This window comes from Corvus cornix, chromosome 1A (genome assembly GCF_000738735.6).
Source record: "Corvus cornix cornix isolate S_Up_H32 chromosome 1A, ASM73873v5, whole genome shotgun sequence".
Lineage (NCBI taxonomy): Eukaryota > Metazoa > Chordata > Aves > Passeriformes > Corvidae > Corvus > Corvus cornix.
In genome coordinates this window covers 51,268,498-51,286,024 of record NC_047057.1, presented here as the reverse complement: position 1 = coordinate 51,286,024, position 17,527 = coordinate 51,268,498, and the positions used below count along the sequence as shown (strand labels likewise).

The following is a 17,527-nucleotide window of genomic DNA, read 5'->3' as shown; positions in this document are numbered from 1 at the left end:
TCAGAGCAACTCCTCCCTGGCTTTTCATATTATTACTGAAAACAAGATCTTAATGGATAAATGATCAAGAGATTTGTTGCAGAGACAAGATGCAGCAATCTGGAGGCTGCCATAAAAAACTTGAGCTGTTGGGAGAGCTCCAAGGCCATCCCATAACAGCCAGCCTGACAGAGTACACAGGAAATAAAGAAGACAAACAATTCAACATATTAGGATTTAATGACACTGCAGAGTATCATCTGCAGGTTGTGATCAAAGGGTTAAAAAAAGGGAGTGGAGGGAAAGAGGGGAAAAAGAAAAAAAAAAAGACATATTCAATTGTGTTCAGAGTTGTATCAGGTTTGGCAAGGCAACAGCTGTGCTCTACCCTCCATTACACAGCTTCCTGCCTATGCAACTCCCAGAATGTAACCAGTTGCCTTTTTTGGCTATAATCAGAGAGGACACAGAGGCACTATGCTTCAGCTAAATTCAGTTTCATCATTTCCTGAGGAATCCGAAGTAACCAGCCATCTGAAGTGTCCCACATTACACTGAAACACAGTCCTCACTTCCTCGCTGCTGGAGTACATGCATGCATTCAGGACACCTTGGAGATATATTCTAGAATAAAGGCATTCTTTTTGGCTAAGAAATAAGTAAGACCACAAGAAATCTTTCAAGGGGTATCCCCAGCCAGTCATAGATCTGAAGAGAACTAAGGAAAGAAGATAGCTACAGAGAGGTTCATCAAATTCCTTGCAGGAGGAGAACCCCAAATTATCTCACGTACTACAAGGGTGCATTCTTCAGTCAGTAAGGGATCATTCTAGAGCATCTGTACCTTTTTATTTTCAGGGCTGAAAATAACTTTCACAGTAAGGGGAGAAACAGCCTAATACAGCTCTTCTAAAATCTCACCAAACACTACGTTTAATGTATTTTTATTAAATATATATAATACATTGTATATATAAATACATACATAAGTTTTAATATTTTAAGTACTACCAAATAAATAGTAGTGAGGAGATTCAAAAAGGCTCTGCACCTCAAACTTGAAAGAGACTTGATAATTACCCTATTGCATGGCAGCAGCAGTCCTCCTATCATCATCTTAAACTCACTGTCATGCGCTCCAGAACAGAATCCTCACGTACTAGAAGTAAAAGACTAGAGGCTCAAACTAAGATAACATGGCATTAGAGCTATTCTCGAGGCTGACTTCGAACCCACAGGGCGTCTAAACTAGCAATACCACAAACCAACCATTAATTTGTCTTCTCCACAAGAACAGTACCAGAAGAATCAGATTCAGCAAGTTCTATCTCATGGACTCCTAAACTTCTCTTCCTAGTTTATGCTGCATTTCACTGGGAATTTCTAAAAATCCCTTAAAGTGGTCAAGGAAGCAAGCAAGCCCAGTAAGCTCTTACAGCAATTCATAATGAATGCAAACCATTGCCATTTTAGGAACAAATTAGGAAGCAATTTGTTTGCCTGGTAGTTTGCATTTGGGGTGTAGATAAATATGTAGGACAAGGGCATTTATCTTTACATGGCTATTGTGCAACTGCCAGATGAGAATACCGTTAACAATATTCTTTTTGATGCTAGTCTATATGCAAGACGACCAAGGAATACAGAAGGAAGACAGACCATCCTTGTTTTGAGTTTAAATGCCTCCTTCCTAGTATTGTTTCCAAAAATGACATACTACAGTCACTTCCCCATTAACCCAGTATGGTCCCTTATTGTGATTCATAGCAGTCTGGTCAAACTCTGCTTGTTTTCCGTTATTTCAGGGGCCAAAAGACATTCTTTGCCATTTAACTAACTACATAATTGCTACAAAGATGCCATACAGTCACAGACAGAGACAAAGCAACTTCTACAGTCATGAACAGGACAGGACCAAAACATCAAGGTGTAGTGCAACCTTAAAAAAATAATACCAACTGCCCTGTTGACATACATCTTTCCCAGCTGACAGATTCTTTTGAGAGGAACAAGTCAAACACTGGATTTAACTTAAGATGACATGCACTCCCTTTGAACTGGGCAGAATTACTCCAAACCCTCACTGGAATACAATCATATGGACAGAAGTTTGCCTTAGTCTCCTGCAACTTCATAGCCTTAAGGCTTGAATTGTAAGACACTTCACACACTCTCTACTTAAAACATCAAGTGCTTCCCATAAACCTGGGAACAAACACTATCTGGTTTGGAAAGGTTTAAAAGCTACCTCTGCTGTAAGGTCTCTTTCTTTCAATTACAGTGTTTTGCAACTGCTGAAAGCACAGAACATTACCTGTTTGCAATTTAATTTTTGGTAACTATTTGTATTACATCTCCCGTTCCCCCCAGACATTTACTCTGTCAGTAGCCACAGAATTGTTCCTGGGAGTGAGCGACTGCTCAATAAGATAAGCTTGGGCTCTACTAAACAATGGAGGCAACAGCTGAAGTAAGAACAGAATTCACAGATTCAGAAGAGCATTAATGGCAACAGTTAAAGCATCACACTTACAAGTATTAGAGCACTGGCTGGGCAAGGAAACAGCTCCGGTCTGAGTTACCTGAACCATCATTAAAGTAGGGATCCCCACACTGCTCTTTCTTGGCCTCAGCCTCATTCCTAGCAAAGATGCATTACTACACTGGAATAGACAGCTTTAACCACATACCATTTCATTTCCCTATTTTAATGAATCATGAGAAGTTTGTGAAATACTGTGCTATGGAGAATGCAAAAGAGCCACACACATGCACTGAATCCTTGGCAACTCAGATCACCACTTCAGGACTTTGCTGTAAGACTGAGCCTATGTGAAAAGGGACGTAAGTGGATAATTACTAGATGTTTTCTTCTGTTTCACATCCACCAGTAAGACACTGTTACATATTGTCCATGATTTCACATTAAACAATCCTCCCACAATGGTTTGCCTAGTGGCCTTTCTACTTGCAGTGCAAGAGAAACTACTCTAAAGGGTGACAAAAAGAATGAACAATAAATAGCAAACATATTTAGACTACAAGTTAATTTCCCTTTCTTTAAAGAGTGCACATTTTAAAAGCAGCTCAGGAACACAACTCTCCCACCACTTTCCAAACTGTGTTACCTTTAGCAGGTTGTCAGAGGATGCAATACAAGACAAAAGGGGCTGTCCTTTCACAGAACAAAAGGAACATACATTTCTATAAGCAAGACAAGACTTTTGCACTAGAAAATTACAGCACTGCTGGTCACTTATGGCCCTATTTCAGGTACAACTAAGTGGCACTCAGTGAAGAAATTTAATTATTTGTTAATACACAGCATTTAAAAAATAATCTCACTTTGAGAAGCTGCTAATGATTCAAACTAAGTTTGGCCAGTAACATTCCTATGATGGGAATCCCTGCTAAGCGTATGATCTGAACAGCTAATACTTGCATTATTTCTGCAACTCAACTATTTTGCTTTCCCCAGCCAGCTGAATACAGTTCATCAAATCAGGTTTAAGAGCAGCTAGAAAGCTAGACTAAACTAGTCTAAAATAGACTTTAGTGGCCAGGCTAGCTACAGTGACCATGAACTGACAATATAAAACCCCTTACCCACCAATAAAAAACTTCCTATAATTCCCTTGTATTCACTAAGAAGTGGTTCAGATCTCATTTGTTTATGTTAGGCTGACGCTTCACAGCTCCAAGTGCCAGTATGTACTGTAAAGTTTGTTAGCCCAAACTGCTCCAATTTGTAAGCAACACCTACATAAAAACTGGAGTCTAAATCACTAGGGGTGAGAAATGAATCACAAGGAGGAGGTGGAGAGGAAAGGAAAGGAAAGGGAAAAGCTGGCAGGAAGCTGAACTGATGGACAGGTTATATCTGCTTATTTCTCAAGTTCAGTATATTGACACACAGCAGTGCTCAATGCTTCAGGCTGAATGCAAGAATCACCAATTTCAGTTATGCCACGAGAGAATACACCACCAGGCAAGTACCGGAGCTCACAATTAACACCCCCTCACAGACAGCCCCCCAAGCTGAAGGCATTGAGCTACACTTACCCTTTGTGTTCAGAATGCTGCCATGCAGACTCATTTCTTTTATTTCAGCTTTATTTGGGATTCATAATAACTGCTATTAGGCTTACTGTAGTTCACTGCTTTCCTCTCTAGTCACAGTCTGACGCACACAATACATTGTTGAAAGATTTATTTCACAACTGGAATGCAGTTTGCTGGCAATTATTGTTGCATATTCAGTTTGACTGTAGTGCTGCCCAGACTTGCCAGCTACCCTGTTTATTACTGTAAATGAAACTCAAGGTAGAGCACTAAAGTACCCTCTCTGTATGTGGGGCTCTAAGAATCAAGGAGGAATCTAATTATTTAATGCATAAGTGATGCCTCTATTGCCGTACGCATGGCCAGACCATGTGTACGGCAGAAGAAAGAAGTTGAAGGAAATTCTGCATCTTCCAGGTGGCCTACAGGTACCCAACATGCATCCTCAGAACAGCGAACATGGAATAAATGTTTCTTGATTTCTCCATGTCCAGCTCCCTTCATCAGCCGCCAAAGCAGCACTCTGGGATGTGTGAAGCAGCACTTGCACATATTCTACTGTAACAGCTGACAGAGGAGGTTTGCTCAGGCAGCTGGGACTTCCTATGGTAAAGTGCAAAGGCCACAAAGCCATGTACAAGCAGACATTTACGTGCCACTTAATAGTCGCCTTTTCTCTCCACTGGATTCAAATACAGTGGGACTGTGAGAACAGTCCTACAAGCACAGCACATGTACATTAAACAAAAATTAACGCCCATCTGAAGAGGCACTTTTGGGTGCCAAAGACTAAAACCAGGATAGTGCAGGCTTCACCACAGGCTAGAGAAGCACAGGAACGATCTTGGGCAACCACACTGCATGCAGTAATTAACCACTGTAGGTTATAGGCAAATAAAGCCAGGCATAGCTTCCCTAAGTTAATGCTAGGGAGGGTATGCTTGCCTCTATTTTAATTGCACCTTATGAGTTCAGTGAGACATAAAGACACACTACCATGTAGATAGCACCAATACAGTTAATCAGCTCTATGAAGCCTGTGCACATTGCTTAAACACACCAAACACTGATTTAGGGAGGGGGAGGGTAGCCTTCTGCTGATTTCAAGTCCAGTCTTTAGCATGACAAAGCTAGGCTGGCTGCCTCCCAACCCCATTCACTTTGAATAAATATTCAAAGTTTACAATCCTGCATAATACACTTTCTGCAACTGTTGTTTCTCATTAGTGGAGTACAGTACATGCCTTCTAAGCAGAGGAGAGAATTCCTCTTACAGAGACAGTGTGCCCACAAGGAAAACATTCCAGGGGGAGAACACATTCTTCGTGACCACTCAGCAAAGTAATCCCACTTAAGGAGACAGCTGTAGTTCAGAAAATTGCAGCCCATCCCTGCTGTTCAAGCTGTTTTGCTGGAAGACTTGTTTTCAGGCGGCATAATGGCCTGCAAAAGTTCTGATCAGGCATGCAGAATTCCCTACGGACATCGCATGAGAGAGAAGGGAAGAGCTTAGAAAGTTTTAACCTGTCTTTGTTACCTCAGGGTCACTTTTCATCCCTTCCCTAATATTCTGATTTAAGGCTAAAAAGGTATCTGCCAAGAACTCTGTGGCACTGCGTAAGGTAGCTCTACATACATCAATTACCAATCCCTGTCATCTTTGTCAATGCCAGGTTTCAATTCACTGCAAGAGGGAACAAGGAATTAAACAATGACACCAAAATACAGAGACCAAAAATATGGTTCTGGTTCACCCTTTTAGATGCAAATATTTAGCACGTATGTGGCCAAGATAAAGTCATCTTACAGGAACAATTACTCTTGCTAACATTAACTGACAAACTGCTTTGATCTCAGCATCGATACTACTAATCATCTTCCAGCTCATACTGAAAAGAACCAAGAATCAGTGCAAATACGTCTGGTAAATTACTTTTAAAAGTATTATTTTTACTTTGCATCAAAAGTTTCTCTAGACACTTTCAGCTCAACCTATTGTTCCAAACTAGAACTATGTACAAACAGCCTTCTGCTACATCTCATATTTTTATTCTTGTTTCAAATCATTCTGCTGCACATTAACAGCAGCTGTGGGGATGGCAGGCAAAAACCCTGGCACAGAGAAGTCTACCACCTTTACAGGGTCCAAGCTTGACTCTCAACCCTTCTAGCAGTATGTAAGGGTTCAATAAGAGGATCTACGTCTCTTGTTTATGACGGCGATCTCTGAGGTCAAGGTCTGGAGAAGAATGACTTTTCCTGGACATGAAAACCCAGCAACTCCTAAACAAAGGAGAAAAAGCTACATAGCCTTTAAGTTTAAGGATGTGTAAGGAGGCCAGGTTGAAAATATTTATAGTTTCAAAATTTTTATTTTTATTATATTTGTTTGGTTTATAAATACTTATGCTCATAAATACCATGTTCAAGATAGTCTGAAAATCCAGATTGTGACATTTCCCTACTGCATTCAAGGTCTGGCACAGCTTCTTCGCCATCCATTATAAGCACCATTCTACAGAAAGCTCCTGGTGCAGCAGAGCACACGAGGAACACTGGTTTGGGCTGTATACCTCAGCCTCAAGCTTGTCTTCTGTTGCCTCCCTGACCCATGCTTTCTTCTCTCATTGGCAAATGTATCAGTCTTTAAAAAGGAACAGCATTAGGCATTGCTAATTTTAGAATTCACCGAACCGTGCCCTCCTGTCTGGATCTCCTGAAGCACTGATTTTTGTGTTAGAGGAGAAGAAAGGACTCATCTTTCAATCTCAAACAAGTAAAAGGAAGGGCACTTGAAGTAGAAACTAAGTCTGGACTGTTACAATCATGGCTATATGGCATATAAGATTTTCTCTATTCTGGCAATACAAGAAAAGACTTCTTCGAAAAAAAAAAGAAAATGATCTCCTTTTGACAGGCGACTGATATGACATTCCATGGTTCCCATATGAGGAAACAAATATAATTTGAAAGTTTCCCATAAAGTTTTGCTTTCTGCCCTAAAAGGATAAAAAAAAACACATAAGGAAATACTGACCACAGAGAAGCCAAACCGCTTCATGTGTTTCCACCATAGTTAACAACATCATCCACAACCATATACACGGCAGTGCTGTGGTGGTGAGGCACTGGAACAGGCTGCCCAGAGAAACAGTGGATGCTCCATCCCTGGAAGTGTTCAAGGCCAGGCTGGATGGGGCTCTGAGCAGCCTGGTCTGGTGAAAGGTGTCCCTGCCCATGGCAGGGGGTTGGAACGAAATGATCTTTAAGGTCCCTTCCAACCCAAACAATCCCGTGACTCTTTGTTACTCTCCTTATCTACATGAGCAAGAGCTGAACCACTACTGCAGCTGCACTTTTTCCTGACAGAATTAGCAATAATATACCATGGTGATATTTATCAGTTAAGGCTACATCAAGTTTTTCAAGCACTAAAGAACTAGAATTAATTTATATAATTCTGCCCATTAGGAAAAAAAATTAAGATTTGCCACATAAAAGATTACCTCCCACCATGTGGGAGAAGAAGATAAAATGATTGTGCACATGTATATGCCAGTGCTACATGGACAATGTAGATAGTTTTTAGAAGTTACATTAATTTGCCTAATAAATTGGCAATCCTTTTTTTATGACTAATCCATCTTTCTCATCACATTTGTGTGTTCTCATTTTACTTTTCCCATCATATACTGCATTAAATTTGGAAAGAGCCATTAAACCAATTCACAGTAATTTACTGTGTAATGAAATGTCAAAGACTTTAGTGTCTTTGATAAAGATTCATACTGCAACATAAACCAGTTCACTTAGCTTTTATTGTCTGGGTTAAGTCACAAATCCTACGTCACAGTTTAAAGAGTTTTTGAGAGTGCCTGTAGAAAAGTCTTATTTGGTATTTATGCTCCACTAGGAAAGAAAATTTTCTTGGTCATTATACAGACACATCCACTTGAAACACACCAGTTTCAAGTATCCAATTATTTAACTATTTTAGGTAGTCTACTGTGTACCTGCATCCATGCTTTCACTTTTTAAAATAATTCTGAGAAGTCTGAATACATTCTACTTGATGTCAGAAAGGGATAAAACACATTTCTATCTCTGAATAACAGAAAAAAGATGTCTGAACCACAACTATGAAGAATAAAATATAATAAGTGGCATCCTGTTAAAAAAATAAAATTCCACTAATACAAAAGAAGTATTTCTTGGACTACTTCATATGCATTTACAAGCAAAAAGTAAAGTTGTTTTCTAGACAGTTACCACAATGAGGAATTTATGAATTAAATTGCTGTTTACGGGTATCTTCAACTCAAATCCTCCCCTTCTGACCTGTTCCACTAACTTTTAAACACACAGCCATCTGTCCTCGCGACCACCCAAAAAACCCAAAGCAGAATGTCAATACCTTCCTCTACATTTTAAACTATCACTGATATAGCCAAAACAGAAGCCTGAGAGTATTTTTCTTCATCTACATTAAAAAAAAGGTGCAAAAAGCAATTTACCTTATAAACCAACTAGTTTCAAGTGCTTAGCCAGGAACTTTCTAATTCAGTTCACTGGTTTGACTTCAGATTTACATTCAGTATTGTGTTGTGAAGTTCTTACATCTAAACACCCTGTATTTGCTCAAATATGTCTAAATCCCAACATAGGGCTTCCTTTTCTTAAATTGATAGCACATCAATGAAAATTACTTTGTTCACACATTTCAAAACAATTGATTTTATCAATTCTGTCATGGAAATATTGGAATCTCTTGCACTAAATGGCAAGCAGACCTACACTGTAACAGTACCTGTCAAAAAGAGCTTACTCGCTAACAACTGACCTACAAACTGATACGACAGTTCTGTTAAGTCAGTCACATTTGGAAAAAAACCAGAAGCAACTAAAATTAATTTTTAATTTAAATTTGGCTGTAGGTTTCCTTTTTTTTCCCTTGAACATTTAAAACAACTCTGTCACTAAAACTAACTGGGTTGGTTGTTGGCCATAACCAACTTTAACCAAAGTCAAATCGACAGCACCTTCAAGGTGGATTAAGAGAGCCTAAATTCAAAGGAACTGGTCAAATCTGGAGCTTAAAAGAAAAACACAGGTGAATGTACTCTTATCACTACAAACAATAAAAAGCGAAGTAAACTATTACAAGAACATGCTTTAGGTCTTAGATTTTAAATAGGAAGCTGCCCAGCAGGAAAAAAAACTCCTCCTGATTGCACATGACTGACAAAATAGAGCTGTAAAATTTCTCTAAACCTTTTTTCTTACAAGTCTGAACGCCCACTTTGCTTTCACACAAATCAGAACTCAAGTTCTGTGTAGAGGCATATATCACAATGGATTTCCTGCCGAGACCCATTAAAATGGTAGTTCTTGATGAATGGAAGCATTCATCAGCTAAGGATACTTTATGATACAGATTTCCAAGTTAAGTTTCCCTTAACATATTAATTATTAGCTTGAGTTTACTGAAGTCGCTCATCCATGTGGTTTTATTTACTGCTCTCAGTAAAGTCAGCATACATGCATTAGGAGAAATTTAAATTTCTAGTCATGAAGACAAGCAGAATCCAAACCCTATGTACAGAAGTCTAGAGGCATAAATTTCATAAACAGGTCATGGGAGTGAAGCCACAGCATACAGCATTACATTTCATCATACCTCTCTGCAACCAGCAACAATACATTTGTAATACTTCTACAAGAAATAATTTACAGTAGACAAAGTATGCCAGATCAATTTTCCGGTTTCCATTTCGCTATGGTTAAAATGGGCAGGACTTAGCAGTACTAGCTCCAGAAGTATCAAACAATGAAATCAATCACAGCCCCATCACCAGAAAACTGTAGACACTACTATTTCTTCAGACTCTTTAGGATGCTCAGAAAAGCAACATATTGTGATGAACAGGAACAGGCCAAAGGACCATTAATTGAAAATGGGGACTAATCCATTATGCTGAACACAACTGGGCTGGAGTGAGGTCAGAAGCTGCTAAGCCACTACAGTGGCCTAGGACTTCAAGACAAATTGGTGCTGAGATTATTACTTCAAGTACTCTGAACAAGTTCTCACAGCCACTGAAGAAAAGAGCGAAGCGGATAAACCATAATTAAGATGAACTTGTAAATTGATGCATTTCATTTAGTTGGACAACACCCATTTGCATTAGCTTCCAGGGCAGAAGTCGCATTTGTGTTTTTGCCTCAGCATACTCTATTAAGATCAGATTTCTAGTTTCCATCTCTTTCTACACTAGAAAACTCAATGAGAACCATGGTGTGGTTAAACTGAAAAGAAATTTAAGGTACAAGGTCACCGAGCCACCATTAAGCTAGAGCAACTGCCAGCAAAAACAATGCTGCTGTAGGCAATGCTCTGCTATTATAGTTTTGTTCCAACCCACAGAAGACTTAATGTCAGGCACACAATTTCTCTACTTAACATGCAAACAGCTCTGCCTCAATTATAAACTAAGAAAACAAGGAGTAAGAAGATATTTATACAAGAAATCAAAGACAAAAAAAGTATGTTAGAGGGCACCAAGTGCACTGTTGAGTCAAACCAACAAAAATATATTAAACTGTACACTGAGGATTAAGGTTTTGGACACCTTTTAGTAGATGTGCACACTAATTCTGAGCCTCTAAAATGCACTTTAGTCATCAGTTAGAGCCAGTGTGTTACCCAATAACCAAAAGCTACCACACAAAAAAGCAGATGTAGTATTCAAAAGTGGGAGATAAAACAACCTCAGCTTTGACTTCCCCTTTCAGTAAACCCTGCATTAACTAGATGAGTTCCTGTACCTCCCATGGGTCCACTTATAATCTCACCCTATCACAGTCACACTAATCCATAAGCAACATAAATCTGGGCAAGACACACGCCTAGCGATGGGGTGGAAGCCAAAGACTGAGCAGAATCAGCTCAGAAATCACAATACCTCTGACATGTGTCCTGTCTCCTTTGTTCTGTATCCTGGAAATTAACAGAACCGAATCTGAAATTTGGCTATAGACAGACTAATCTCCCAGTGCAACTGAAGTATATTTTCACAAAGCTAGTAGCAGCTGATATACATGCACTCCCTCGTACCTGCATGTAAATAGCCTGACACACGACTAACCTGGGAATTATTAAATGAAAAAAGCTGGTACATTATTTTTAAAGACCTTCCTAGATAATAATGGTTCGGGTTTTCAAGATAGTTTGTTGCAGCGGTAAATGCAAGTCTCGCATTTGTGGTAGATACATTTGCAGAGACAAGTAATGTTGCAAAGAGACTTAAGCACCTGTGACATCCAACTGCAAGGCAGTTTTCAACTTGAAGATGAGAGAGTATTAAAGATACCACCAGCTACACAGCTTAAACACTATCCAACACTTTGCACAATACCTAAATAATGTGCTGCACAAAACAGATTATTTCAGCTTCCTAAGTGAGAGATTTTTCTAATCTCTTTCCTACAACTTTACGGGACAAGGAGGTTTTTTTTTCATTATTATTATTACTTTTTCATTAGATTAATTTAAAATATTATGGTGTAGCTCTCACAAGCTATTTGTCTACTTAAAATGTTCTGAAACACATCATAATCTACCCAGAGGAAATAATGAAAAAAATATTATTCTTTATCTCTTGAGATGAAATTATCATCTGGCACCTTTTCTCTTACAAGATTACCTTGAAAGGAAGAAAAACCCCAAAACCAAAACAACCAAAAACCAACCCAGAACCATGGCAGAAATATCCTAACAATCTACACAAAGGCTAATAAAAGGACTTCAGTTTCTCTGCCCATTCTTTCGGGCGGACAGAACCCAAGTATTAAGTCTTCCTGTTTATACAGAAACAGGCACAGGCTACCCAGCAGAGCAAACACTGAGGGCACAGACTCTTCTCCAGAGATCTTCCAAAATCAGACCTTGGCTATACAAGTCAAGCATCCAAGACATGACACCAGATTCCAAAAAGAACCACATCCCTCACCAGCTTGGGGACAGTTACATTCACTTTGACATTTCAGGTTAGTAAAGAAGTTCAGATCCCCATTCTATCCACTGCTACCAATTTTGCACCTACCTTAGGGTTATAGAAAATTTTGCCTGTTCACCTCCATAAAGACCATGCACACACAATGAATAAGTGCAATAAACAAAGCTATCAAGAAGCAGAACACGCCAATTTAGGCAGTCCCACCTGATATGGAGCATCACGGAACTGTTGCATGATTTCCCTGTAGTTACTTTCACAAGGTCAGACCAGCACAGAGTCTTGTGTTTATACAGTTCTGGAAATTGTGATTAACAACTTCAAAACCTTTCTGCGCTACTTACACTTATCAATTGCTTTCCCTTCATTACAACTTTCTAGTTAATAAAAATATTTGTTTATCTCATTGAAACCTTGTGAGAGCACTACAGACCCAGACAGTGCATCTGTGAGTCAATACGTCTCTGCACCATGATTTGCCATTTTTGCTGGAATGCCATCGATGAGTGAACTTAATCACATTGTGACCTAGTGACTAATTTCAAAAGCATTTTACACAGGGAGTAACTGATTAGAGGGCTGTTACTTTGGAGTTAAAGCTTTACCATACCTAGCCTTATGAACAGGACATGTATACAAGAGTCAAGAATGCGTAATTTAATCTTTCAGTCCACGGTTCAACAGCTTCCATGCAAATTCCCTTGTATTTCCTTACAGCAGACAAATCATAAATGGACCTTGGCCTGCAGAATACTACAATATCTTTACAAGTTTGAGGCACAATTTTTTTTATGCGTTACTTGAGAGATTACTATTCTTTAGAAGACCTGCCCACTTATAAAAAATCTTAGGTTCTTAGTCCACTCTGATGGAGTGTGGCTCAGGACATCATGACACAGGGTATGGAAGAAAAACCTACAAAAGAAGAAAGATCAAGAGCACGAACAGTGCTTCAAGAGGGAAAAAGAAGGAAAGAAATTGTAAGGAGGAAAAGAAAATGGGATTAAATAGTCACTGCATGCAGAGTTTACTGATCAATGAAGTTTACTTCTGAAAAATCCCCCTTTATGACCAGAAGCATGTTATTCCTTTAAAACCCATTTCACCCTGCGTTTAGGCAAATTAGGAGCAATCCTCATTAAACACACTGGGCAGGCACCACCCTCGGGGGCTATGAAACTTGTTACTTTCCACACCTACCGAGGACAAGTTGGTAAAGATACCACTCAAAGCCGGAGAACTTTTACTACTCGGTTGGAGGTGATGCCTGAAAGCACAAGCTATCTGCAAGAGCTCTCCGTGCAAGCTTCATCTTGCCCTGTCACTCCCTCCTCCCTCCCTCTCTCCTGGCCCAAACCGAACGAGGAAGTGGAGCCGGGCGGGCGGGCGGAAGCCAAGCCCATGGCGGTGTCTGCAGGAGGGTTGTCAGCCCGTGACTCAGGCTGCAGCCCTGACAGCTGCCCGGCGGCCCTGCTGGCCCCTGCCCGCTGCCCCGCGGGACTGGCACCGGAGGGAAGGAGGGAGGGGAAGGAGCTGGGTCCGGCGGAAAAGAGCGCCAGCCACCCACCCCAGCTGCGGGAGGCCGGTTCGCGGGGCGCGCAGGGAGCAGAGCGGCAACTCCCCGGGCACACACGGCCCCGGAGCAGAGAGGGGACACGGGGAGCACCCCAGCACGGCAGGTCCCACGCGGACGGAGCGGGAGAGCGGCGGGACAGCGGAGCCTTCTCGCCCGGCCGGACAAAGAGGCGCCAAACCCGGCGAGGGAGGGAGGGAAGCGCGGCGCCAGGGGGGAAAAACGGGAGCCACCCGCACCCACCGCCCTGCCCGACCGGCTTCACCTGAGCCCGGCTACGGTGGAGGGAAGGAAACGCCGCGGCGGCGGCTGCGCTCCTCAAGGCAAGAGTGCGGCGTCCTCCGGCTGCGGCTCCTCCCGCGGCACCGCGACCGCCGCTCGCTCACCGGCTCTGCTGAGCCGCCCGCCCGTCCGGGCGGGGACGCCCCGCCCCCGTGCCGCCGCCCGCCAATGGCGCCGCCGCTCCCGAAGATTGACGGCCACTGTGGCCAATCAGAGTGGCTGAGGTGTGCGGAGGCTGGGGAAGCCGTTGAGCCGTTAGCAACGCCCGCGCGCCCCGCCCGGCCCCGCCCAGCTCAGCCCAGCCCAGCCCAGCCCGGCCCCGCGGCCGCTCGCGCGGGGAGCGGCGGTGGCCGCGGGGGGTCGGGGGCGCCGAGGGCTCCACCCCGCCCTCAGCCCGCTGGCCGCAGGGTCGGGCCAGACTCGGCTCCCCCAGTGCGCTCCGCCCGGGTCGAGCCCTGCCGAGCCGTCCCCACAACGCCCCACGCCGCGCCAACCCCACAATGCCCCGCGCCGGGCGGGTACCGGCGGCCCGCGCTGGCCTTTGGTGCTCCCGGGGGCAGCGGGTGCGGCCGGAGCCGGGAGCAGGGAATGCGGCTCAGCCGGGCGACGGGCTGCGGCCCCTGCCGCCGGAGGCCGGGCCAGAAGTCCTCGGAGATGGGGCTTGGGAGTGTCCCGTCAAGAGGTTCCCACTCAGCCTTGTTGTAGTGTAAAGTACCTGCGACAGGAAGATGCCAGTCAAAATTTCGTTTCACAGAATCAATTAGGCTGGAAAAGAACTCTGAGATTATCGAGTCCAACCTACAATCGAACACCACCTTGTCAACCACACCATGGCACTGAGTGCCGCATCCAGTCTTAAAACCTCCAGGGATGGTGACTCCACCACCTTCCTTGGCAGCCCATCACAATGTCTCATCACTTTCTGTGAAGAAATTCCTTCTAATGTCCAATGTTGGTTCAGCTTGAGGCCGTGATGCCTCACCCTTGTCACTGGTTGCCTGGGAGACCGACCCCCACCTGGATACAACCTCCTTTCAGGGCGTTGAAAGGTTCAACTCCACAGAAAACTCCTGTGTGTTTCCCTCATGGTCGGATTTGTACATGTGCCATACTTCAGGCAAGTCAGACTTTAAATGTCTGTTTTCTGTAGCTCGATTACCATGAAAATAAGTGTGAGAGGAAAGATGGGTGTTAACGTCTTTGAAATGGATCTTAATGCCTCTACTGACTTTGGGCAGCAGGTTCCTTACCGGGCCCAGACAGCTTGGCTCGTGAAATAGACAAGGGTCTGCACAAGCCTGAAATTCTGAACTTCGGGGTAAAACAGTCGTTTCAAGGGGGGTATGGGGTAGGCAGTTCGGGAAGGCTCTACCTTCCTAGTTCACATCTCCCCCGAGCTTCCTTTTCTCCAGGCTCAACAACCGCAGGTTCCTCGGCTTCTCATAGGACTTTTTCTCCAGACGCTTCACCCACCTTTGTTTCCTTTCACTGGACTCTAAGGGACAAAACTGAGGCAGGCAGAAGCCTGGGCATAAGCAGCCTCTGATGATGTTTGAACAGGCACTGGACGTGCTCATGGAGGCCCGAAATATATTTAAATTTATAATATTTTTAAAAGGCATGCTGAAACACTGAGGTATGAAAAGACAAAGGTGGTGTAATTCTGCCTCCTTACATTTGCTGGAACTTAAGGACGAGCTAAAGGAGGAAGCAATACTCAGGATGCAAGACCAAAGTCCTACTGAAAAGGGTACAGCATATCTAAATCCATATGTCAGATCCAGACGAGCAGATAAGGTTTACTGCACACTTTATGAGCATATAGAAATACAAGGCTTCTTTCCTTTGTCACTTCCTACTTTGTACAAGGAGGGTACATTTGTAGATGTAGGTGCCAGTGACAGAAAATGCAGGGCAAAGCTTACTGGTGGCAGTATCAAAGCTACAAGCAGAAGAGGCAAATTAAGTTAAAGAGGCTTGAATAAAGAGGGAAGTTAGTGGAGAAGTACCTAAAGTAAGCATTTCTTGTCTGCGTGGAACACTTAAGGCTTAGAAGGTTCACTGCAGCAGTTTGGAAACAATCCTAGAACCTTTTATCTCAAGACACAGAAGACAGTGGGAGAAATCACTGAAAGGTTGTACAGCTGAGTATCAGGGACATAGAGGTGTCACTGTTAGAGGCAGAGGTGAGAAATATAAACACAGATGCAAAATATAAACAAGAATTTAATTTGGCAGTGAGCAGGGAATATACAGGGTAGATCTTCACTAGTAGTTCAAGGTAGAAAATGAAAGGAAGCTGGAATTGTGACAGACAGTTACCTACATAACCAGGTACCTTTGGATTTACTGTGGGGGTGATGAGCCACTGGCAGAGGTTGCCTGGAGAAGTTGTGGATGCCCCATCCCTGGAAGTGTTCAAGGACAGAGTGGATGGAGTTCTGAGTTAACCTGGTTTAGTGGAAGGTGTCCCTGCCCATGGCAGGGGAGTTGAAACTGCATGATCTTTAATGTCCCTTCCAACTCAAACCATTCATGATTCTGTGGTCAAACAATCCAGTGGCTCATATTGAGCCATGAAAAAAAGTGACCAACATATGGGACAGATATTTACTGGCTGAACAACAGGGTTTTAAATTCTCCCACAAAAATGAAGCAGAATGAAAATAGTGGAGGTAACTAAATATATCAAAAGCTTCTTAAGAACATGAGAAGCTGCATCATCAGCCACGTGGCTGAGAAAGGAAAGGTAAGCAAAGGAAAGCGGTCAGTATCAAGTCTAAACAGAGCTTTTAAAGGAGGAAAAGTAGCAGATCTTAGCTAGGAAAGCAAGTACAAAAGGCAACATGAACTGACAGCAGTAGTTATGTTGGAAATAAAAGATAATGACTGGAAGCATGAAATGCAGATGTAAAAAGGCTGTCACAAAGTAATTTTTGAAGAGTGTATAATATTGGTAATTTAAATTTTCTTATTCTTCTCTGACTCTCACACTTGCATATGTGCTCTGCTCTTCCTGATGCTCAGATTTAAGGCTAAGGTCAGACTGGACTGCCTTCTTAAGGTTTGGTGGGTTTTTTTGCCTTTTTTTTTTGCTTTCTAATTTTTTTTAATATAAATCTAAGAACTTGGTCCCACTCCTGTTTAATTGATATCAAAACTTTCTTGATGGCTTCAGCAGTAAAGCACCAAAACTGAGTTCAGAACAAAAGTTGATGCAGGTTTACACCATCCTTCCCCTTCACAAAAACTGTATCCCACCTCTACAGAAAACTCTGTGTGTTCCCCTCATGGTCAGATTTGTAGATGTGCCCTACTTGAGGCAAGTCAGATTTTAAATGTCTGTTTTCTGTAGCTTGATTACCTTGAAAATAAATGAAACAGGGTTTTTTTGGCAGGAAGTTACCCAGGAAAGGGGACACACCTCAGAGAAAAACAAGTATGACTAAAAGAGCTATCAGACTGATTTTATACATCTGTTACTTTCTACAAATTCACAGGATGTTTATGTGGATTTTTCTGATCAACTTCACTCACATTTTCCATCAGTGTTTGCAAGCCAGCATCTTTTGGAAGAATGAACCTGTAATGGTCACTGAATTCTGGAAAACATCTCAAC

General features: G+C 42.4%; 1 protein-coding gene across 1 annotated transcript in view; it reads right to left on the bottom strand.

Moving 5' to 3' along the window:
- MYH9 (myosin heavy chain 9) overlaps window positions 1-14,022 on the bottom strand; it is a 69,643-nt gene extending 55,621 nt beyond the window's left edge. The window contains exon 1 of the mRNA XM_039570512.1: window positions 13,892-14,022. The gene's annotated coding sequence lies outside the window, so the exon portion shown is untranslated. The remainder of the gene's footprint in view (window positions 1-13,891) is intronic.
- Between the last annotated feature and the right edge of the window lie 3,505 nt (window positions 14,023-17,527).